This window comes from Drosophila simulans, chromosome 3R (genome assembly GCF_016746395.2).
Source record: "Drosophila simulans strain w501 chromosome 3R, Prin_Dsim_3.1, whole genome shotgun sequence".
In the NCBI taxonomy this organism is placed as follows: Eukaryota; Metazoa; Arthropoda; class Insecta; order Diptera; family Drosophilidae; genus Drosophila; species Drosophila simulans.
In genome coordinates this window covers 11,662,751-11,687,754 of record NC_052523.2, presented here as the reverse complement: position 1 = coordinate 11,687,754, position 25,004 = coordinate 11,662,751, and the positions used below count along the sequence as shown (strand labels likewise).

General features: G+C 41.9%; 1 protein-coding gene across 1 annotated transcript in view; it reads right to left on the bottom strand.

Annotated features, from left to right (window-relative positions):
• The window catches only part of LOC6728084 (cGMP-specific 3',5'-cyclic phosphodiesterase), a 44,473-nt gene extending 19,476 nt beyond the window's left edge, over window positions 1-24,997 (bottom strand). The window contains exons 1-2 of the mRNA XM_016176727.3: window positions 24,210-24,997; window positions 21,186-21,221 (exon numbers count right to left, since the gene is read on the bottom strand). The gene's annotated coding sequence lies outside the window, so the exon portion shown is untranslated. The remainder of the gene's footprint in view (window positions 1-21,185; window positions 21,222-24,209) is intronic.
• Between the last annotated feature and the right edge of the window lie 7 nt (window positions 24,998-25,004).

Genomic DNA, 25,004 nt, shown 5'->3' with positions numbered 1-25,004 from the left:
GTACAGCCCACGTCACTTTCCGCAGGCGGGGCATGCAAATGACTGAACGGGTCCTGCGGCTACCGCTGCCCACATGCACTGCCAGAGAGAAAGCCCACCTTCGCCTCCAATCAGCGCACCTGCATCGCCCAGCGGCGACCATAAATAGACGGCAAACAGGGGAGGGGCACTCGCAGAAAATGCATAGAAAATATTAGCATTTCTTTCTAATTTAAATATACATTAAAGTCATTTTACCCAGCAATAATAAAAGGAATTTTAATCAGCTTTCCTCCAAGCTATGCATATTTAACATCGCGCTTTTCTTCAGTAATCATTCATAATAAATGTATTATAATAATCATAATAAATGGATTTAAGGAAAAAGTATAGAAGTTATTTTAACTTAATGCAACAATAACTTACTCAACTTTATAACTTTAATATTAATATGTACAAGACTCATGCTTAAAATATAATTGTCTTTCGTAATATTTTTATAAGAGCCATCGAAGTAAGTCAAAGATAATCCGGCTCCATATTGTTTACAAAGTAAAATAAGTAAGAGCACTTGACACTTTCAGTGTTTAGGTACCGGCAATGTGGTGGCTCACTGGGCCAGCACGTTTGAAATTACGGAATTAGTGGCGACCAGTGCACACAATCACTCGCAAACACCCCACCGCCACATTGTAGCCATTTTGCAAGCGGAAGTGCCTATTACATGACGTGCGTGCAATGGAAATGGCCAAAATGGGTGGGGGTGGGGGTGGACTGTTTTCAAGGATTGCACGGAGTGGTAAATTAACTTTGTGGCTAGTTTGTAGCTGTGCAGCTGAGCTGGCTATGTCAGCACCTTCAGTCTCGTGTTTTCAATTTGCCAAATTGCAACGTTGCATTTTGGACGCGACTTCATCAGTGGTGCTTAGCGGTGCTTTTGGGCGCCACTGTGCGCCCTTCACCCCTTTTCAGCCCGGCTCCAGCCCCTTTCTAGCCCCCTTTTGCATTTAAGGCATTGGCAGGACAATCACGTAGTGGCTTTCTACACACACACACACAGACACACACACCGCCTGCCGCATTGCTGTTGCACTTTATAAGCTTTCAACGGCTGCCTCATCCCAGAGGACATTTTGCCTTTTTGGCTTAACAGTGGAAAATGCGCCCAAGGCGAAATGAGGCGGTGAAGGGGGTGATGTTGGAAAAGCCTGGTGCTGACATCTCGCTCAACACCCCTCTTGAAGTCATGTTCATGTAGTGGTAATTCAAAATTTACATTTCCCACATGAGCATGGCCTCCCCGAAACATTTTCTTAGACAATACTTGTTGCATAATAATTGCATGGTTTTCTCGAATAGTTTGAGGAACTTTCAACAAGAAGTGCATCGAGTTTTTATCTTGCATCCCAGAGACCGAAACTTTTAATACAACTTACAAGAAATTTAGTGCGTTTTTCCCCGTAAGGTTGCTCAGCTTAATTGCACTTTCAGATGAAAATATTTCGGTTTACAGTTTATTTTCCGAGAAGTCGACATCTAATCCCACTGAAGTTGCCACTCAAGTGGTCCTGGCATTAGTCAAAATGTTTACCTGCCTGCCACAAATGGAATGACATGACATGGAGAATCCCTTCGACAAAATCCAGTGATTGCCATTCATTGTGCAAGAAATTCTTCTGTCGAATCGGAAATGTTTGCCCTGGGCATGCAAATTGGAATATTTTGTCAGTGGCCGTGTTCTCATTCGTATTGCAGATGTCAAAAATCTGTTATTTATTGGGGAAAACTGCAATCGAAAATTGAGGAATCTGTTTGCTTTGCATTGATTTCGTGGCATGTGTCAGTGGCAGCAACCACTGATGTCTACCATTAAAGTACATTCGTTGCAGGGCATTTATTTATTTATTTAAATAGTTTTGCATTCTTCAATATTTGCTAAGCCATTACCCACAATATTGGTTCACCTCAGAGTTCACTTTAAATTCCTTGGAGCATCGCACAAGAATCCTTGGCTGCCAATATATATTTGCCCGTTGGTCCTTTAACAAACCATAAAATTCAATTAAAATGCAATTTCGTACAGAATGATGAATGGACCCAGTCTAATGCACAAAATTCCTTGGCTAGCCACAATATTCTTCTCGAAAACGTGTCAGCTTCAGTGTGGAAATTCAAATCGCCAAAAGCTTTTCAACAGATCAACTTTTCACCCGCTCTATCGTCATTAATACTTGTCGCATCCACAGAAACGCTGCACTCTTTTCCTTCATGGTGGGTGGCAAGCTGAAATCTAGTCATAGCAAAATAATTGAAAAACTTTTGCTTGCCCCGAAACAAAGTCATGGTGGAGGACAAAGTAAAGTCTGCGATGCTTCAAGGAATTCGTCCTTAATTAAAAGATTCAACAGGGAACGCCGGCGGGCAGATTCATGGAGTCAGGACCAGGAACGAAACCACTTTCAAGACTGAAACTCAAACCAGAAGCTAAGTGAATGCCAGCGGCTGGTTGCGGTCGGTTCTCTGGTGCAGTGTCCGTCCATTAATGCAACACAATAACCAATTTACCACTTAACTTTTAGCATTCAGCTCCTTGGCGCTGCAATCCCAGGCGCTCCGAGTGTAAGCCGCTCTGACAGGACCTCTTGACTCCCAGCACACCAGTCCACCGGGCCCAAACAAGGACAACGTGGCAAACAAGGCGCATAAATGTCAACAATCTTGACTGAGAATAGTGGCCCGCTGACAGAATAATGCAGCGGCGACACAAACGCTCGGCAGTGCCGCAAAGTGAATGCGACGGCCCGGCACTGGATGCATTGTGTCCCCGGCCTTTTGGTGGCCAGGCATCCATCCACTTCGGTGGCCAGGACTTCGTGGAGATGGCCATGGCAAAATGGCCACTTCAGGCCGTCGAACTGGGCGAGGACTTGGTCAAATGTAATCTCTCAGAGAATTGTGATTTATTAATGCTCAAAATGGCTGTGTTGACAAATGCTGCACACAAACTATTAAATAAATATTTAAATCTATTTATTATTTATTCTAATAATTTTGAAAATATTTTACCGACACGTTGAGGTCTACATAAAATGCTAAAAAAAAAACCCGACCAAAATAAATATTTTTCAAAATGTATATAAATTGCGGGTTCCACAAAGCTGTTAATAAATTATCTTTATTCAAAAAGTCATAATACACAGCCAAGATCAAATAAAGTCACGGTCTTAGATCAAAGTTCAACTGCCACGCCGCATCCCGTTACCAATTTAAACAATTTAAATATGATTTCCGTCGTTTCATGTGAGGAATTGAAGTGAAATTGATTTCATTCCACTCATGTGACACACATCGAGCAAAAACGGCCGTGCCTCGTGCGTTGAGGTTTTGAGCTTGAAGTGGCAATTTAATACCACTTTGTCTGGCGGCGTGTTTGTTATTCAATTTTGCCATCGAAAACACACGAAATATTCTACGAAACAAGCCGCAATAATAACGTTCCTGCATAATTTGATAACACACCATTGAGGGGTCGATGAAGACCGTCTTCTGATGGGTCCTCCATCACCAGTCCATCACCAGTATGGTACACCCATATATATCTTGTCACTCGGAGGCAGCGAGAGTCTGTCAGGCATTTGTGTTTGCACAAGCTTAAGTGGCATTGGCTTTGGCTTTTTGTGTTTCGCAGCCACACTCGCTTTCTCTCCCTCTAGCCAGCTGCTTCCGTTTCCGCTCCACCCACTTCCGGTGGCCCAGCACCTCGATGTGGAAACGTCTATTGACAGTGGCTCCTAATGGCATCACAATATTTAGCCCTGGCTTTGTTTCAAGACAATTTATGCCTGATTGCATTGATTGATTAAGCGCACTTGTTGTTTGGGACCACTGGAATTGCCTGGCACTCGAAGGATATATTGCCGCACTTTAATTGGCTCATTTTCGCGGCAGGACTGAGTCGAATTTTAATTCGTGTGGACTATGCGGGTAAACAAATTTGCGGCGCACAAACCAAACTTTGCAATTAAAAGTTTTGGGCCAACAAATATTGAATAATAAATTGTTTTATGGTGCAGTAAAAAGTTTTCGGTCCGACTTTCGGGTGGCTTGTAAATGCGACTTTAATTCGATTAGTGAGTGGAGAGGATATTACTGCAAAACTTTCTCGCAGTCGAGAGACTTTATGCCCCGAAAAGTAAACCAGACAATGTCAATGTCCAAATCAAACTGGGAGCTCAACTGGAGTGGAATAAAGAAGCGTCTGTCAGGATTCGTTGGCCCCACAGAAAATATGACAGGACATAAAGCACATTAATTGCTTGCCATCAGGCACAAGAAATGCTCGATGTCAATTTAACTCTGACTCATTACTATTCAGCCCACACTCGACTACGGTATCGACACTCAACGAGGGCAAGGACATCGGGGTTGTCACATCGCAGTGAATGCTTCATAAACCAAATCACGGCCAGCCGACGGTTGTCATTTTTCACATGAAGTGCGTTTTTTTTACTCCGATATATATAGTGTATAGTATATGGAATTTTTTGGCTGAGCTTTGCCCTTTTATTTGTCGAATTTTCTGCAAATAATTCAAGCACCCTAAGCCACTCACTGACTCAGCAGAAACAATTGAGAAATCCTTTGATTTCCTCGAATGACAAAATACTGCTGTCATGTAGCCGGAGCTAAGCTGCAAATGACATTAGCCCGGGATTACCAGGCGAATCCCCTGTTCGGTGACTACCGCATTCAAATCCTTTCCGAAATTAAACTGAATCAGTGTTGGATGCAATCACGGGAATCGGTCGAAGGTAAAATTAAGTCTAAACCGATTCGAGTGCAAGCAAAGGCAACAGGATGACCCAAACTAACCGACCATGAACGCGTGTGTGTGTGTGTGCAAATGTGCATTCCAAGGATCAGCTCAGCTGGTTATCCAGCATTTTCACAGCTGACTTGAGCTCAATTCGTGTCCTTTGTCTATGACCAAAGGGCGATGAGCTTAAGCCAAGTCAAGACGGCAATTAATTGGCTTTTCAGAGGTATTCACATGGAATTGAATTGTTCTGTTGTCGCACAAGTAGCACAAGTAAGCGTATTCAAACATATTCACTTGGTCAAGCAAATCAAAGTTACTCAGTCATATAGCTTTGGAGAAAGACGAGCAAGGGAATGTATACTAATGAAGGTTAAGGAATAAAGAAATACATAGCTATTAAGGGAAATATGGAAAGCAATATTTAATTAAATATAATTAATAAGAAAGCTAACAATTTTCTATAAACTGTATGATATTAAGTTAAATTTAACTCCAACAACTGTATTCTATAGTTTTTGCCATGTATTTCATATTCAAATACTTTGTTGCAATCATTCAATCAATGCCGCAATGACTCAACCGCCGGCGATGGACATTGAAATGCCATTAGCGTGTCCGAGCTTGGGAACCGCAACAACTGCGGTCGCAACGTGGAAAGGACACAAAACAGGACAAAGCAGGACCGCCATACCGCAATACCGCATCGCTGGAAACTAATTAAAGTCTTTGCGCGCCACGGCACCCGCTTCGCCATTCAACGAATTTGAATAATACATTTTTTGCGATTTGCGGCATTGCTCATACGCCACGGGGTACCGTGTTGGCAATCGTATATATTGTATATGATATAGTATGCTTCGCACACTCGTGTCCCATAAATGTATAATTTTAATCAGCTTTCTGTCGCCTCGTGGCAACATAATGAAATGCTCGCCACATTGTTCACCCCACAAAAGGTCAAACTGCAAAGTTTTAAAAGCGTTTTCCACCTGAGCTACGGCCACTAAATGCTGCCGAAAGTTTTTGGCTCTCGTGGGGATTTTCGCAGCTTTTAAGTGGCAGCCGTCTGTAGTGTTTCATTAATTAAACAGCAGGGCTGCGCGTTAGTCAGCCGCACATACTGCGAAAAATTTATACTTATAGGGCAATTAGGTTATTAAATTGGACTCGTATCCAAATATTTATACTTTTCGAAAAAAGTATATTTTAAAAGACTTAAAATCACATTTATTCATACAATTTAAAAAGATTTCTGCCAAGTTTTATGAACAATTTTTCTCAGTTCAGTTGAATTCTTCATTTCGCCTGAAATTTTCTCATCTGCCAAATTTAGGAAGAAATTCTGTCTGTTTGAAAATGTCTTCATGAGCTTATTCAGCTGCACCGTGTTTGTAAAAAGCCACGTTGGTGGTGCACTTATATCTCCTCATATCATAAGTTGTTGATTTGGGAACTTACTTGCCTCTTGGAGCTCAAAGGTTCCGCATGCTGAGGAGCTGCTCCACTTATCGATTTATCATTTGGCAGACGCTTGTGCCTTCTATTTTTATACCAATAATTACTGTGAATTGTCGCTAAAATGCTTATAATGTTGGCGCTGTAAATGTAAATTGCTTCCCAGCAAGCCAACACACACAGGCGAAGGAGCTTATATTGGAAAATGTTGAGATCCTTTGGCAGCATGAAATTGTAATACGCGGCAGATAAGCTCCTTGGCATTAAATGCGAGCACTCATTTCGTGAAACTTTTTTATTACTTCCTGGCGTTACGCAGGCCATTAAATTTCTTTCATTCGATCGAAATCAATGGGATTTTTAATGCGATTTCGATTGGCAACTGTGAAGAGCTCTCTATATATATATAAGTATTTATGGAGTTATTTCGCAAATGGCTTCTTCATTACATATGCATACCAATTAAACACATATTAAAGAAGTGCATATACTATACAATTTAAAGACAATTGATACAATATGTTTTTGTAAAACAAATTCGTAACTATATCAATATAATTATCGCCTGCTAGTCAGAAATGGAATATTTTGGCATTAAATTACACTTAATATAATAAAATATATACCACTGCTGTTCAAAGAATATACATGAAATGGTCTTAAAATGCAATTAAATTGGTTCGCACGATGTAACTTGTATTGTCAAAAGAAAGAGCAAATATCGGAACTGAAAACGAAACATGTGTCGAGAAAAATGTGTAGGAAATTCATTTTGAAGATGGCGGGGAAAATACAAGAAAAATATGGTTGAAAATATGGGAACTGCATGGCAATGACATTTTTTTTATGATTTTCGCTCCGCCATTCGGTGCGAGTGCAGAATTTATGAGATCTGCAAAAAGTGCCGCACATGCGGCAGTTGCCAAGGAATCCGGCAGCTGAGATAAATACATGGGTGATTTTTTGTGCCCCGAGGGCAGATGGCTGTATAAATGCCCCCCCTCGTAGGTAAACGCGCATAAATGTTTTACAAAAACTTGTTTCGTGCCACACGTAGGAGGAATAACAAGCGAATTAATTAATTAAACGTTAGTTAGGCTTCGTGTTCAAGTGTCGCAGCTGCCGTCTGCGAAACACACATTAATGACACATGCACGAGTGTCCTGGCTGCGAGGATGTGTGTGTGCGCGAGTGTGTGTGTGTGTGTAATGGATGGACGCAGGACCAAAATATAATTGACAGCTGTGATTTATGCATGTTAGCAGTAATTGGACATTCAACAGCATGGAGTATCCTGCGATGGCCAGCGAATCGATTCGGAAGGTGTCCATGGACACGATACCAAGTCAAGGTTAATTTAATGGTGGGCCAGCCATTTCTGGCCAAGGAAGCCAGTCAAAAAAGCAGAGAAAATTTCCCTCTAGCCAATCTTCATGGCCAACTGGAGGGCGTAGGATTTTCCGCAGTCAGTGCACGTGGGCTTTTTTTCCTTTTTGGAATGTTGGTATCTCTACCTTGAAAATGCTCAAAGAGAAATTTGCATGGATGAAAATGAATTCTGCTTCACTCACAAACAGCAAAAACTGACGAGAGTTCCTTATTGTTTCAATAGAAACATAGCTGAAGGTGAGTTCTAAAAGAGAACATGTACATAGCACTCTACCCACCCAATCAAGCCATATTAATTGACCATATTGTGCTAAACTGACAAAGTAAAACAGAAGCGTTGCCAATAAAACTGAAGGGCCTCATATTAGCCGAATAAGAAAACAAAGAGGCCAAGAAAACCCAAACAATTCCCAGGAATGGGCCAAAGACTTTTGCTCAACATTAAATTTGATTGAGATTAATAGCGAAATAAATGCTAAAGATTATTATGGCTGCCTGTGGCTATTAGCAGGAAAGAAGGCAAAAGAAGAAAGCGAAGCCAAATTTCGGGCGTTAATCTTTTTTCTTGTTATCGGGTATGCATATATATATGTACATATATATATTTACACATCGGTATAATGCAATTTACCGACCTGTCGCTGCCACTGACCAGTTAATTGTGGGCCTAATTAACATAAATCTGCTGGGACGAAAGCCTAACAAATGTCGCCCGGCCCACAAATTCACTCGCCCAGCGATGGTGGGCCTGAATAAACAATTGTGTAATTTCATATTGGACCAGAAACAGAACCTGAAGCAGACCAGACCAATTGGCATTTGGAATTTATGCCCGGTCCAGGAGTCAGTGTGTCACTCAGCTGCGGCTGCCCACGGATCCCACAGGACCTGTCCTGGTCCACAGTCCTCCGAACTACTTGTGTCCTTTGCTGTCAGTTTTGTTTGCGCCACTGTGTTAGTTTGTTTGTCCAGTCCAGCTCCGCTCAGCTGCTATTTATCATGCAACCATGGCACGTTTGTCATCCCAACCCCTTTTTTCGGCCACCGCCCCTTGGCATTTTCCCCGGAGGGGTTGGGGGGCGTGGCTGCGCCCTTCCATAAACACCATCGGTCCCAGTCCCAAGCAGCGCATTAAGTGAGCTGCTTTATGCTCTTTGCACCAAGCGGCGAAACAATTTTAGCGTACATAAATTTCATTTATGAAAATCATTTGCACAAACTTTGCCATCCGAAAGTATGCTACACAAATGTGCGTTGGCAACAGTGCGTATGAGCATTGTGTCAACTATTTGTGCACTTGAAGAAAAATATGACGAGCACATGAAGAATATTTCCTAATAACAGAAACTAATTAGATATTAGCTTATTATATATTACATATTTTCTTGATGTATTTTCAAAGCATTACTTAGGCAACATTAATATTAGTATGTTGTAACCCAATTTTTTTCAGTGCTTAGAGCTGATTCCTGTGTACCATATCATGTGTGACGTTTATGATTGATGTATTCGAGAACCGCCTGCTTACCGCCTCTTCGCATTTATTTTTATGTCGCCAGTTTGTGCGCCTTTGCATGGGAAATTTCGGTTGTTTCGCTGCCGGTTTCCTTTTATGATTTCAATCAAGTCAAGTGGATTTGCATTCTTGTTTAAGTTTTCATGGCCCGAACGCTACCACTGTTATTATCGCCATTTTATGTGTCTCTCTGTCTATGCGTTTTGTCAGCTCCCCCGGCTTCCTGGCGATTTTATCGGTGCCACGCATCTAACTGGGTCAACAACGAGCATTGTTGTGTTCCTTTTCCCCCAGGGAAAGGAATTTCCCGCCCCCAAGATGATTTTCCATGCGCTCTTGACCACGTTTTAATGCGTCAGTCGGTTGCGGCAGCTTATTAGCATTAACTGGGAACTAGCATTGAATGTCCGAGGGGCGTGACAATGGCATAATTGTAATGGCCACAATTCGCTTTAATTAAACCTGAGTTGCTGCCGGAGTTGAGGTAAATTTATCCCATTTTCTTGAATTTTATTTAAATTTTTAGCACTTTTACAAAACGAAATGATTACGGGCATCCGAAATGTTGAGTTTCTGGCTTAATAACGTAAAACATATTTTAATAAATAAATGAAAAGCGAAAACATCAAATCTGTGTTGCAAAAATTCCTGTAGCAAACTTTGGCTGAGTGAAAAGTTTTTGCGAATTTCCTGTTGCATGTTGGTGGCATGCAGCATTCTTCTTTGCCTTTCACCCTTCGCCGTTCATCAAAGGAATAGTTTATGACAGCTCAAGGGCGATCGCCTTGGGTGGTCATTAATAAAAAGAAAAGTTTTGAAAAGCGAAAAATCCAAATAAATTTATATTAACATCGGACACGTCAAAGTTCTCCGTTGAGGCAAAAGTTCCTAAGCGAATTAACTTCGTTTAAAGCCAAAAATTCCATTCGGTCTGACTGGCCGCAAGTTGACTTTCATTTGCACTTGATGCGAGCTAATTGAGGCTGACTTTTCCCGGCTCCAACTCATTTAATTGCAATCAACTGTGATGCCCTTAGCCCTGCACTTTTCTCACGTCCCAGTTCATCTGGGTGTTTGAGCTAAGTGTGTCGGTGTCAGTGACTCAATTGACTGAAAGCTGCAAAAGACTTTTCCGGGCGGGAAACGAAAGTCTCACTATTGACAGCCATTAAGGATACATTTATTTCGCGTCATATACCTCGATATGTGAGCATTATCGCCAGCCAATGTTATGGGGACATCAAATAGGAACCCTAAGCCAAACGAAGCGAAAATAAGAGCGGATCAAGTACAATTTTTAGTATCCACAATAAGAACATTAAGTTCCCGGTATCTGGGATCCATAATATTGATAACGGATTTAAAAGGAGAGCCCGCATGGTGAACTTAAAGGAACTCTAATCAATTCTTCAGGAGATGGCGTAGTTAGCTTTTTACGTTTTAATAAATATTTTATTCGTCGTCTTACTTCCAAAATTTGTTTCGTAACTTTGGTCCCCATTTGGCAACATCATGGTTTTTGTACAGGCCCTATAGTCAATCCCTTGCTAACATGATTTCTTCCTCTTCTGGCCACCGTTTTTACACCGTGCTATCCATTACCAAACTCCGTGTTCAAGTTGTAACAGCCTTCGCTTTAAAATGGCCCAACTTATGTATTGCACAACTGGCGCTAAAGTTTTACAATGGCAATCCGGAAACAAAACGAGGAACAGGGTGGGACCAGTAGCCAGATCCGGATTGGTAACAGCAGCTGCTGGTTACGGCTACAACACGAACAAGTCGGGACCGTGTAAGCCATGAACGCGAATGGAAAAAAAGGAATCCGGTAATACAAAGTCAGATGTTCGGACCACGGGGCGTATGAGTCTCTAGTTTCAATTGTTTTTCCAGGGGAAAGGCCAAAAGTCCTCGGATTGCTGCAGCCTTGCATGCAGCTGAAGGTGGAAAATTTAATAAACCCCAATTGCAGCTTCACTTGTTGATGCTGATGGATATTTTGAGGTTGCCTTGGCCACCGTGGTTGCCGCTCTCCCCACTGACTTTGCCCCTTCTTCTGGCCCTTTTGCCAGTTCTTAGCTGTTACTTTCCGCCCCAGGGACCTCTGACAAGCTCATCAAAGTGCAAAGCTTTCGGAATGCAGCTGCGAGTTTCCATTTTATTACTAGATGTTTGCCTTATGAATATTTGAGGAATGCAGGAGATTTTCAGTCTCCATTTAATGCACATTTATGCAGGAGTGACAGCGCAGGTATTTTCCACATCTCAAGTGTGCCTTTTACAGTAAAAACTCCACTACGCGGCATAACACTCGAAATAACAGAAAAACTGTAAAATAAATGCATATTTTTATAAATATAAAAAACAATATTTAAATTTGTTCTCGTGTGTTCTTAAAATATTTTTATTTTTTTATGTTTATAAGCCTAGTTTCTACAGTTTCCCTTAGACAGTGCAATATTTGCATTTCAAGTTAGTTTTCCACGAGGCGGTGCTAATATGCATATTCACATTGCCATATATGGCTGTGCTTTTACGAATAACTTGGTTGGTTCATGGTTTATTCAACTATTTACTGCGAGATTCAAGCGACGGAAATATCTCTTTAATTTACTTCTGTCAAGGAGTTGAGGAAAGTGTAAAGAATATTAATAGTACGAATGTTGTACCTGTCAGATAAATGCAGAGAAAGATGTAGCTAAAACTTAGCCATTCCCATGACACTTAATAAAAGTCACTGTTTGCCGCATTCAAAAGTCCAGCACGTAGCCTGCAGGTGTCTGCCAAACGGAACGAGCTGCAAGTGACTTACATTCGGGATGTAACTTGTATAAATATTGCAGAGAGGCCAAATACACAAACATGCAGGCAAACAGACCAAATCGATACGGAGGAGGCTGTCAAGCCAGCTCCAACCCACTCTAAATCATCGTTGCGGATAACCGAAGATGATGATGATGCGGATGTGGTTGTGGATATGGATGTACGTGCGACCAAGGCAACCGATATAAACTGCACCTCTAAGCCAACTTGGGCAGCCGTCTTGGTGCTTGCAATGTTTTCATATTTCAGCTCGAAACCGAAAGGCGATAAAAATTTTGATGCTCGAGCATATAATTTTATAAGGCCGCGCCAGTAGACAAACAGATACCAAGCTGGTTTCCCTCGCGGCGCTTCGTACAAATGTCGCTTTTCCGTATCCTCGCACATGGCGGATATTTTACAACTTCCGGCCATCTTTTATGGCCGCAAACCACCCACTACCACTCACTACTTCCCCTCCTCCCCCTCTTCCTTTCTCACCGCATCTGCCAGGATAGGTCGTTAAAATTTAACACTGATGTGTTAATGCCCCCTCGAATACGTCTGCCAGTAAGCCGAGTGCAACTGGAGGCATCCAAACATTTCCATCGGACTGCGAGCCAAATTTGTTTGACGAATTGCCAGAACATCAGAGCAATTTGTGCCAAAAGCGCGCTTACAAAGTTTGGCAAATAAATTGTCAAATGCCTCCGAAATAAAAAGCTCGAATATTTCATCCAGGACAAGTTGCAATCTGGCACCTTCGCAGACATCCTTGGCTGAGGTGCAACAATAGCAATGGCAATCAGCCATAAGTTCACTTGGGAGCAGTGACATAACCAGGGTTTTCCAGGGCAACAGGGGAGCTAAAGGTAGGTGAAGTGACTGAAAGATTAACGACATTCGAAAAGTGGCTTAGAGTAACGATTGTATTCGCCAAATAAACTCCTATGTTTATTTAATATAAATTGTCAATTGCAGTTCTAAAACTTCGACTTTAACTTTCAATCTTTTACCGCAAATATTAGTTTCAATACTATAACATTCAAACTTTTTTAAACAGCAAAATATTAAAGCATAACTGCTACACATAATATCTAGAAAAACTATATTAGATTGATACAACGTATTCCATTTTTGTAGCAATATTAGGATTAATATATCTGCTCACAAATCCATAGAAATTCCCAAGAGCTAAACCATGCTCAGTAGATTCTATCCATTCGTGTAGCTACATATACCTTCATGTTCTTGAGCAGACAAAACTGTTTTTTACACAAGTCGCAAAGGCCCCGAGCAAATTACGAATACGGAATTATTCGAGCTGACTTGATGCAAAAGCGTTCAAACATTTCCCACTTGGTTATACCAATTCCGGATTATACTATACAAGCGCACGTTTTTTGATAAATGTTCAGCATGATTGTATTTATTTTTATGGTGATCATATGAGGTGCGAGAAAGGGTGCTAAATGCCGGCTAGTTTCAGCCCAAACAATTTACGCATGAGATGCGCAAGTGACGCATTCCACAGATTTTAGAGCTTGAGCGCGTGATTCGCCTCAATTAAATGGTTAAAAGTGGTGTGGGCTTCCTAATGAAGTGTGTCTGTGGGGTTCATTACATAATTTTGCATAAATCGCCATGTGCTTGACATGAATTTCCCCATCAGCGGCTTCTGTTGCTTTTGATGGCTCTTTGCTGATTTTGCCACATCCGTCTCACTATCTTTAACCGCTGTCATGTCAAGCGCTTATGTTAGTTCTGTCCCTTCACAGTGGCTTCCTTTTTTCCGGAGTGCGGAATATATCTACGTATTCGAACACGTATACGCACCATCTGCATATCAATCAGATGCCACAGTGCTGTCACTCTTCTGTCACATTTTCCGGCGTGTGAGAATCCTGGCTTCTGTCCGGCTCTCCTGGCTTCTGCTTTTGAAAAATATGAATCGTTTGCGTTTTGCATATTTATTGTGCGCGTCTCCGCTACCCCAACAAATGCTATTTTATGGAAAATTCTGCCCGCGCTCCGATAAGAAAACTCAATTAGAATGCAGAACGTGTCGCAAAATCAGTTGAATATACATACATCAAACTTTTAAATTGATTGTTCCTTACATTGATTTCATTTCCAGCAATGCTCCAACGGCGTTTTCTATGTTCCTAATTTCCAATCGTTTGTTTTTCGCCCTGCATTTCGCAAATGTTATTCTTGCATGCCGACAATGTTTGCATTCCCCCGGGCACAGAAATCAAAACCGGATGGCGTTCGAAATCGAATGGTGGCAACTGGGGCACCTAACTGTGTGGCAGTTCCCGGAAAGAGAGACTACAATGTTTCCATTCTGCGTTTAAAAATATCAATTCTAAGGAAAAGCCCTTGCTTCCTAGAACCCTTAACTGCGGTCACAAAGAGTCCAGAAATACACTGCACTGGCTTGGGTGCGTTCTGAATTTGCTTACGTATGGTCGCAGAAATATTATTCATACGCCCTGGTGGCCAGTCGGCCAAGCAGCCAACCGCAACGCCAACTATTTATGTGACCAGGCCAAGTCCCTCGGCTCCACTACCACTTCGATGGTATTATCAACTATGAATGAAATGAAATTGCTTCTATATGGCGTACGGCAGCGCTGGCATTTCAATTTTTATGCGCCACGAGCGCTCACAATTCATAGCATACATTATGGACGACGCCGACTCTTTCCGTACAAAAAATGTGAATATTAAAATCCCACCATTTGTTGAGTAGCTTAGTTTTTCTATATTTCGGCCATTAGGCAACTTGCGTTGCGGCATAACTTTGCGATAGTGTAGTGGAACTAAAAAACTGCGAGTAAATTGCATGCTTTGAAAAATCTGCTCGCACATTTTGCACGAGTGTGTGCAATTTCTATGATTTACGTTCCATTCGCCATGCCTCTGATGTTGTGGCGGGTCACAGATTGATTGCCGGCATTATGTGTGGTTGGGACGTTTGGAATTTTATTGGCCACTAACATGAATAGGCAACCAGATACGCTTGTGGAATTTTTCGCCTTTCTTTCGGCGAAAAAAAAACCGCTCAAAACGTATACCACTTATGTTGGGAATTCTTTAAATTTCTTTATATTTTTCCCCAAAAGAAATATTAAATGCTTATAAATTTCAAATGAATGGCTTGCAATGCGATCGTATGCACCACAGTTCAAACATTGACACACATTGCGGGAAATGGAAGCATGGAAGCTTATCCTTGTCCAAGCACTGGCTTCCTTCCACCTACACAAGCCAAATATTTGTGATTGTCGATTGTGGCCCATGATGACTGGCCTTTGGGCAGTCAATTTACATATGGATAAACGATTAGCAGCTAATAGATTAGTATCTTGTTTGTCCACCGGGGAAAGGGCTGGCCGAAATAAGCGACGCTGGATCCAAGCGAGCTCCCTTTAAAGTGACAAGATGTGTATCAAATATCAACACATTACGCATACGCCGCGTGGCAGCCCCAAGCCGACTGAGAGTGGCACTCAGCTGGCGGTGCGTGCTGGAGCTGCTGGCCGCAGAAGGAAGATTGATTGAATCCAGAAGTGACGATAACAAGCGCAAAGTAAAATGGAAAAGCAAACAGCAGTGACGGTGGCGACGGCACGTAAAAAGAATATTCAACTATTGAGCTCGTACAGGGGGTACTTGCCACAGAAACCCGCGTAGCTCAATTGTAATTGCATTTGAGCGAACTGATTTATTTGTTTATAATGCAGGCATGTTAATAAAATTGGTTTTAATATTATTATAGAGCTTTCACATTTGTAGAATTGTTAGAAACCAACAATAATCATGAGAAAAACGTGCTATGAGCACTTCCTGTTTGCTTAGCGGGTGTTCACTGTACCGAATGCCGTCGAGACATATGCGTGTGTGCGTGCTATTCAAATGTTGGCTGACGCCATTCCTTTTTTTAGCCCCCCATCCCCCCGTATTGCGTGCACATCGCAACTCGACACGAAATTTATGCACACGTTTATTGTTGCTTATGTTTGTTTCGGTGTGCGTGGGTGTACTGCCGTGCGTGTGGGTGGGTGTGTGAGTTGGTGTGTGTGAGTGTGGTTGGGCTGTGTGCTCAAGTAAAAGCAATATTTCTTTCACTTTTATAAGATATTCCTTCCCCCAAACCACCTTGAACTTAAAGTTTGCCCAATACTTGAGGCATACTTTCAGGCGCCACTTCCCCAATCCAACATTTCCATTTTTCTTTTCCGGCAGTAATTAATTTGCTTTCCATTGCATGCTCCGTTTTCCTATCCCAGTCCCTTGGAAAACTGGACGTTAGTCAGTTTTTGCTGTTCGTCGCGACCCTTCAGCCGTTTAATGTGGTCGCGAATCGGTTTTCGTGTCCATTGAAGCCATAAAAACTGTAATTAAACACAAGGAACTAGTGTCACATGGCGCATACGTGACAAGGGTCGCGTTTCCATTTAATTGCTCATACGCAACGTGTGCAGCAGCCAGGAGTAGTCCTGCTCGAGAGTCCCATGGCCATGATTTTGCAGTGGGCGCTTTGAATACTCATCGCAGATTTATGAGGCAGAAAAACCTTTTGCTATCTCTCTATTCAGTGCTCCTTGCCATTTTCAGCATTTGCATTTCGCACTGGCTTTAACTTTGGCTTTAGAGAACTGTTAAGTGATCCCAGAAAATTCAAGTTGATAGCCCACATTAATCGCACATTGTGGCACATTTTATCAAGAGAAGAATGCAAAAACGGCCATTTAGATTAAGTCAACTTAATTACGGTTATTAATTAGCTCAGAGTTGGCAAGCTGTTAGTGTTATGTGTGGTCCGTAGCTCCAGGTGCTCGGGCGTTAAAAATAATACGCCCACACACGTAGAGGTCCTCGAAGGGCGGAGATAATAACTCAACTCGGAGCAACTTGCAGCCTGCAGGGCCTGCCTGAGCACGGATATAAAACCGAGCGGAGTTAAGCATCAACATGAGCTGTCCTAACAAGAAGGACTCGGGCGCATAATTACGTGAACATTGTTGCATGTTGTTAGGAGAATGTTTATGGCCGCTTACGCTGATGCTCTTTTGTCCCATTTGTGTGGCCTTGCCGAGTCACGAAATCGTATCTGTGACTGCACTTTTAAAAACTCACAGAGCCCACTAATTTAAATGATATAGTAATATAGTAAATATAGTTGTGTTAATTAAAATACCGTAGATATAGATTTACCCCACAAGATATTTTAATTTTTGGACTTTTCTGTTTTCTGCACTCCGCTAGGTATTCAAGAATTAGAAAATATGATGTCAAAGATGAAATTCAACGTTTTTTTTCCGAGTGCATTTCCCTTTATTTGCCCCTGTCCTTCCTGACTAACTGAATGTGTGGCTGTCTGTCTGTCTGGCGGCTTCCTTTTCGCTCGCTGCCAACCTCAAGCCCTCTTCACCGCCGCACAAAAAGCCAAGAACATGGCCCAAACAAAAGCGCAACAACGTTGGCAGCCCGAACATGACCCTCGAAACAAAACGAACGACAACAAACTTGTGCCTGGATGGCAACGAACTAATGTGGCATAGATTTTTAGCATAAACAGCGTGGAGCGTTTATGGCAACCCAAGGAGAGCCACTCGACTCAAGACCTCAGAAGGAAGCAAAGACCACGATGGAATAACAGCCCCTCGCTCGCATTCAATTGCAAAGCCGCAGTTGGCAAGCACTAGAATACACCCACATCGACACTTTACACATGTCCTTTAGCAGATTTGATGGCGAAACGAAGATGAGAGACATGTCCTGCGGCTGGCCTGGTCTGTATTTAGTTACATTTGCCAAATGAAATATTCATATATTCGTGTGAATTTACTTGGAAGTCGTGTTCTTTTGCCCGAAACCGTGGCTAAAAAGCTGGAAATACCCTTCTATGCGAATCCTTTCCCCTGCATATCTTACAACTTGCTTACACTTCACAATTTTCAGCTTTCCTAGTGGGATTCAGCGTTTCGTATTCCAGCCTCCTCCACCCAGTTATCCTCGTTGTCAATGTGGGCCAACATGTTTGTGTGTAGGTACTTGGGTTTTAGTTAAAAGTTTTTCCACTCAGTTTGCTGGCCAAACAAATGCGTTCTGCAGTTGATGTTAAGTCGGGATAAACGGATTAGATACCCTAAAAAGAAAAGTATTGAAGGGATGCGAAAACATGGGGTAAACTTATTAGCAACTCCAGTACCACTACTTAAGCAGCAGAATATTAAAAATAAATTTATCATATGAATTCTACTGTTTTCTTGAAGTTGTGTAAGTCTATTCTTTTTATAATATATTTCGTATCATTAGGCTTCCGTTGGTGCTATAACATCCACGTTACCCTGCAAACTATTTAGCCGCAAAAAGGGGAACCGGAATGAATAGGCCATTTAAATAATAACAATTCCGCATGGACGACCGCAGCAGCGCATTAACTAATATCACTGGCAGTTCTGCGAAAAGGTCGAAAACGCAAAAGGGTTGACCAAAGCCATTCAGGGGCTTAAAACTTTAATGTCAGCAAAATGGATATGGAAATGAAAATGGAAATGATTTCATTAGATTAGCGACGCATTGTTGGGGCATTCAAAGCGAAATGACTGATTCATAAAAAGTTTCGAGATGTGTGCATACATGCTTTCAATCGTCCATAGGATCAATACTTTCAATGGGAACGGGCAGCTGGCAGGGGATTCGACAGCTTAACTTATTTATTTACTGCCATTAAACTGATTTCAATTTCAGCTCTGTCATGCACTCAAAGCTTGGCCACTCAGATATCGTCAGGTGAAGACTTTTAACACGAAATCCCATCCAAACTGATTGCATTGAAAACCGATAAATTCTGTTAGTTTTAATTGAATTCGGTAAGGGACGAGCAAGTTGAGCATTGGAACGAGTTGGTCGGGTGGGGTGAGTGAGTGGGTTATGAGCCAATTTCGAAATTGTTATTCAATTAAATTTGGCAAGATCAACAAGCCCAAGCAGCCCAAGAACACGAAATGCTAAACAACAGAAATTAATCGGGCCTGTGTAATAAATTGTAATCTATGCTAAATTCATTTAAATGCAAGAGCCAAACAGAAACCGGCGGCGTGCGAAATCCAGAATTATATCGAATTATGTTAATTAAATGCGCCATGCACAAAATGAGAAATCATCGTCAGGCAGCCAAGCAGCCAAGTTGAAATTGTTGGCCAACTGGTTGACTTTATTTATGCCGCACGATTACGCCAACCGTCAGAAACCAACCAGCCACTTGTATTTTACTTAACTTTATTTTCCTTCCGAGTTTTCCAGCTGTTTTCTTTTTTTCTTTTTTTGTTGAGGCCACCGTTGGGCTTTTTGCAGTCGAGGGCTAACCGTTCTGGGCTTTTGTCAACCACTCGACACACTTTTAATCCTAATTAATCCTTTTTCTGCGTAAAGTTCAGCCAAATGACCAACAGTCAGAGCAAAGGACAGTCAGAAACTTTGGCGGCAGCGAAATCGTCGACATCACCATCGCCACCTCGACTTGTCGCAAATTAACTCAATGAGCGACTCTTGTTCCAGCGGCAATTGTTGTGGAATAATTTAATTATGCCGACGCAGCTCGGTCACCGGGCTCCCGAAAGGACTTTTCGCCGTGTGTGTGGGCGTGTCTTGAAGTGCGGCTAACCGTTTTCCATCACTACGTGGGTCCTCTCGAAAGTCGTGCTAAGTAATTAAGTCTCCGCTTGAACGCGTGAGTGTGTTCGCTGCAAAGTGAACAGTTTCCAAGCTTAACCCCAAGTCTCAGTTTAATTAAAACCTGTTTTTCCACCGGCTTACGTCCCTGCCGCCACATAGCATTTTGGGGTGGCATGTCTTGCGGAACTTTAAGTTTCACATTTTGACAAATGGAATACCAAATAGTTGTAGCTTTATTGCTGACGTAAATCCCGAACAATATGTCAATATGATTGATAGTGGTCCCATATCAATATTAATTGCGATTCTAATTCAAATTTTAATATTTAGGCATACAAATATTAAACAATAAACGCAACTTCCATTGTCCTCACTGCCGTGACCCATTTCAGATACCGTCGAGTGGCACTCGGGGCGTATGCGTAATCTATGTTATTAAAATTACTCGTAATTGCCTCCTGGCCATAACGAGTTCCAGCGACCGGCAGTTGCGTCCACATGAGAGTATAATTACGTGGCAAGTTCAGGCGCCACGTGGCCCGACAGGTTTATTATTATATAATCGATAGCGAAGTCGAGAGCAAGCAAAGTCGCAAGCTTTTAATTGGTAATTCGCATTTCCAAACAATTCGGTTTTGACCCACAACCAGTAAGATGTAAAAACAATACAGTCAGCTTTTTGCACCACAAACGCGAGAACAAAAGTATCAACCAAAAATAAAAGTGTTGAGGTCTAAAAATAGAGCATATAAACGGTAGAAAAAAAACTAAAAGGCAAGTACCGAACAATACAAGAAAAAACAAAGGCAAAAACACACAAAAAGCAGTAACAGGATATGCGAAGCCCCGAGAAAAGAGCGGGGGAAGAAAGCGAAACGAAATCGCAGGATATGTGCGACAGTCAAATTTATGCGTTAGTGGGGACAGCGACACAACCTTAGACAATAATTTTCGCCATGGGAGCGGACAGAAAGCGAACTTGGCTAACACACACACACACACGCAGACAACCTTTATCGCCGCCGCACTCGTGTGTTATTTCCGGCAAAAAGCCACAGTGGCCAAGGAAGAATTGGTAGAAGGAAACCGTGTAAACGTGGCCAAAACTTTGCGAAAAATATCGGCGAGTGGCGGCTGAATCGGGACTCAAAATGGCTAAGACGGCTAAGCGCCGCACAAAACGGCTAACGGTGAAGTTTTCCCCCCACTTTTCGTTCTACAGGGAATGTTGTTTTTTCTTCGCCAATGTGGTTTCTTTCCTCAAATGGCAGCTAAAAGTCCGACGACAGCTGCAGAGAAATCGCATGCCCTGTCTTCCCTGAAAAAGTAAGTAAACCGATTGGGGGCGTGCCCGTGTCATCCGTCTTCGATAGTGTCTTTTGCAAAGAATCGCAGCTGGAGGAAAAGTTTACAACTATCCTTTGGGCCAGCTATTAATAGATCGAACTCCATCTTCCCTTTTTGTTTCCAAATTTTGTTTACGTAGTTGGTAAGCGATTTTAAACGGCAACGCTGCGTATACGTAACGTGACTTACCAATTTATGTTTTGTGCCAGTTTTTCAAACTTCTTACTGCAAAGATATTGGAAAAAATTAATTAGTTTCAAACAAATTTTGTGCAACTTTTTAAAGTTTTCAAGTTGTCTTACATCATAGTTGGAAATATCAATAAATATGTATCATCATCATATTTAAAGCTTAAGAATTTAGTTAGCTTTGTTGCTATCATAAAAATGAAATCTATCGCATATAAAGTTTCTTAATCTTAAAGAAACTCGGTTTCTGGTAAAATATTTATCATTATCATAATGTAATAAATTATCTATTGCAAATAAGCCTATAAATATGGGGTATATTTCAGCAAATACAAGAGTCAGCTTAATTGGGCAAAGCATAAATTGTCCAAAGTGGACGCCAATATAATTAAGTAGACTTGGATTTATAACTAATTGTGTTCTAATTTTGAAAGCAACAAATCGAATTAGTGACTGTTTTAGCTCAGATGGCGTGTCCTTCGCGATTGCTCTCTTTACCCCTCCACTAAAAGCCTCCCTTCTCTCTTTCAATCAATAAACATAAATGATTTTCTCGAAGGCGTTTAAATAAATGAATTGCTGATTAAATGAAGTCGGAAAAGGAAGAAACGTAGGAGCCCTGACAGATGAGTAAAAAGGATGAGGAAGTCCCAGAGCGATAGCAAACAGTAGGATGAAATGCAAAGGATTTCAGAGAATTTCGGGAACAAAATAAACTTGTAAAAATGGAGGAAGGATGAACGGATAGATGGAGTCCTGTATACTAAGACATGGTTGGATGCCGACGCGACCAGCGAAATGTGCTCGGAGACACCGTTTTATGGCCAATGATGAAGGACGAAGGACACGGACGCCGGAGAATGGCGGAATAATAACAAAAACAAATATCCGCACAAAAGCCAATGAACGTCAGTCAACGGCAGACGCCATAAACATGGCCGAGAGCAAGTTTTGGGCCTTGGGGCTTCCGTCGAAAATGCTCCAGTTTTCCCGCAAAGTAAGAGGCACGTGCCCGGCCCTAAAGAGGCAAAAGAGAACGAGATGGGCAAACAAGTGCCGGGGTAAATTGCATGCGAAGGGTAATCGCCGAGAACGGGGACTATTTATAAGCGGTCCCACGGAAAATCGGGATTCCATATACTATAAATCCGCGCGGCCCCAACCTTATACGCATTTCACAAGAAGAAAAGACAAACAGAATACAGGGGGAATCCCACGAGATTAAGAGCAGGACACTAAAGACAGGTGGAACCTTTTAGCCGGCTCCTCCATTTACTTTACATCCTCCTCGAGCATTTAGCTAATACAGATCTCCATTAGAGGTAACCGAAAAACAATTGCAGAGTTAATGGATCTCAGACATTAAGATTATCCTTTAACTCGAGATATTTTGTTTAAATTAATATAAATATACTTTTAGAAGCATATTTGTTATATATAATCATAAAAAATACTTGTGAACTTTACAAATAGTTTCTTTATAAACTAACAATGGTCCTTCATAAAGATAATACTCACATATAGCTGTGCCAGACCAATAATTAACCTAATTGGAGTTCTTGAAAGTTGTGAAAAGCCCAGTTTATGACCCTTAAAGCTCCTGTTCACTTTGAAATAACTTGTCACGCTCGCTGGTGTGACAACAAAGAGACAGCAGCAGACGGATAAAGCCGGATAATACAAGGACGAAAGTGAGTCAATAAATTTTGACAACATTTTTGTAAAAAAAATCCACTAAGGGGAATCTCCCGGAGAGTGGCCAAAAAGAAGAGGGCATTAAAATAAAATAAAAGACTTGCTCAGTTCAGTTGCTCTGCGGAAAAGTGCGTGAGGGTCCAGGGGATGTTGGCGAACGAACCGTTGACAAAGTCAATGTTGTTCATAAAAAACGAAAACAAAACTTAATGGATTTCACAGACACTTTGGCGGGTCTCCAAAAGGGCGGCCGAGAAGAAAATTGCGCGCGCTAAGAAAAGTGGCAAAATGCGTTGGAGCAGCACTCGAATAATTTGCGTTAGGCAAATCGCACGTCACAGGAAAGTTTTTGGGGTCACGCAGAGTTGGTCCTACTTTTCTGATTCCCCATGGAACGAACCGAAAGTAAATCTAAATTATATTTTTAAGTGTCCCGACTTTGGGATATCCGTTTAAGAATATCAAAACTTTATTTTTCTTGCAAATACATTAAAATATATAATAAAGGTTTATCTAAAGATTCCTATAAATATAACATTTGCAATAATATTTGTTACATTATGCAGTGCAAAGCAAAAAAGTGCTGTAAATATTACTACCTCAGGCTGAGGCAATTGTAGACTATGTGCTAATCTGAAATAGTCTTAATGGTTTTCTACAAAATCTCATTGTAAATTATAGCATAGTAAATGTCCAACATGTGGGCAAAGGCATTAATTCTTGAGCTTTGCGGATATTGTCTCAAATTTGAACCAAATATACTTTTGGGTTGGCAACAAACTAAAAAATATATATCGTTCGTATGATCTAGTTTTCGAATTTCTAACAGAATATAGGAGAAAAAGAAATAGGATATACATTCTTGGCCCCATGAAGTGCTGAATGATAGAAGAATATATAGTAGTAAAATCCAAAGGCACATGTTTATCCAATTTTCAGCCAGAGTTTTAATCTCAGTTTCATGTTGAATTGGTTCTAGTGCTTCTTAAATTGGGCATACCCCTAGCATTCACCGCATGGCGGGGTATTAAAAACTTGCTAAAAAGTAACGCTCGCTGGCCACCCCGCCGCTAATTCTAATACGTATGACATTCAAGGGTAAAATATTTCATAATTCGCACATTTCTGGGGGATTTGGGGAACGCTAATAATTGCGTGCGAGTGTGTGGGTGGGTGAGGGCTACCCATATATTTAGCTGGTGGCGGTGGTATTTGCGGTGGTATTTGTGCTGGGGTCTGCGTTTGGCTTCGGTTGGTTTTTGTTTGTTTACTCAGCACTCAGCTGAGCCGGAGGCCCTCGAACACACACAATCGTACGGCTAATACTCACCTAAGCACACACACTCTCACGCACTCAAATGCATTTTCTTTTCACTTTGGTTTCCCATATACTTTTGTGCTGTTTCTTTCTTTTTTACTTTTTTAGTACGTTTTTCTGTGTTTTTTTTTTTTTTTTTTGTCGCGCTCGCTTGCTGATAACGCGGCTCGACTGGCGCTTCGTTGATAAAAGGGGGTGGGCTGCGATTTGGACTGGAAATTGCACGGCAAAGTAAATAGCTAATAGTATATTTACGCGCCGCTATACATTTTTAGTTGCGCCCTTCGAATTACGTTTTGGATTATGCAAAAAGCGGGCTGAGAGTCGAACTGAACTGATTTCGATTTTATCCTTTGACTGTTTTACAACCGGCGGCACTTTCGTTTGCCGCGAAACGCGCACGCACTTCACTACTGAAAAGCAGCTGCTGCTCCCAGCTGCTGGGGGCGTGGCAGAGGGCGCGCGGGGCGGTGGATGGGCGGGCGTGTCGAGAAACGGCCTTGCCCGCACGAGCTACGCAGCACGAGTACAACTTTAGCACTGAGCAGATAATTCTGTGCGGCACGGGACCGGACCGTCACTGTCGCCAAACACAAATAACAATCTATCTCGGGGAGAATCTCTCTCTAACTCTCTACTAAGGTGCTCTCACCGCCTGCCCAGCTATCTCTCTGGCTCGGTCTTTCTCTATACTTCTCCCAAATTTGTGGGTGTGCAGCGTTTTGGAGCTTTTGTTCCTGCTCCGGCGCTCCGATTTCGCTGCTCCAGTTCGCCTTGGCGCCCCGTTAACAACTGAAAACCGAATTT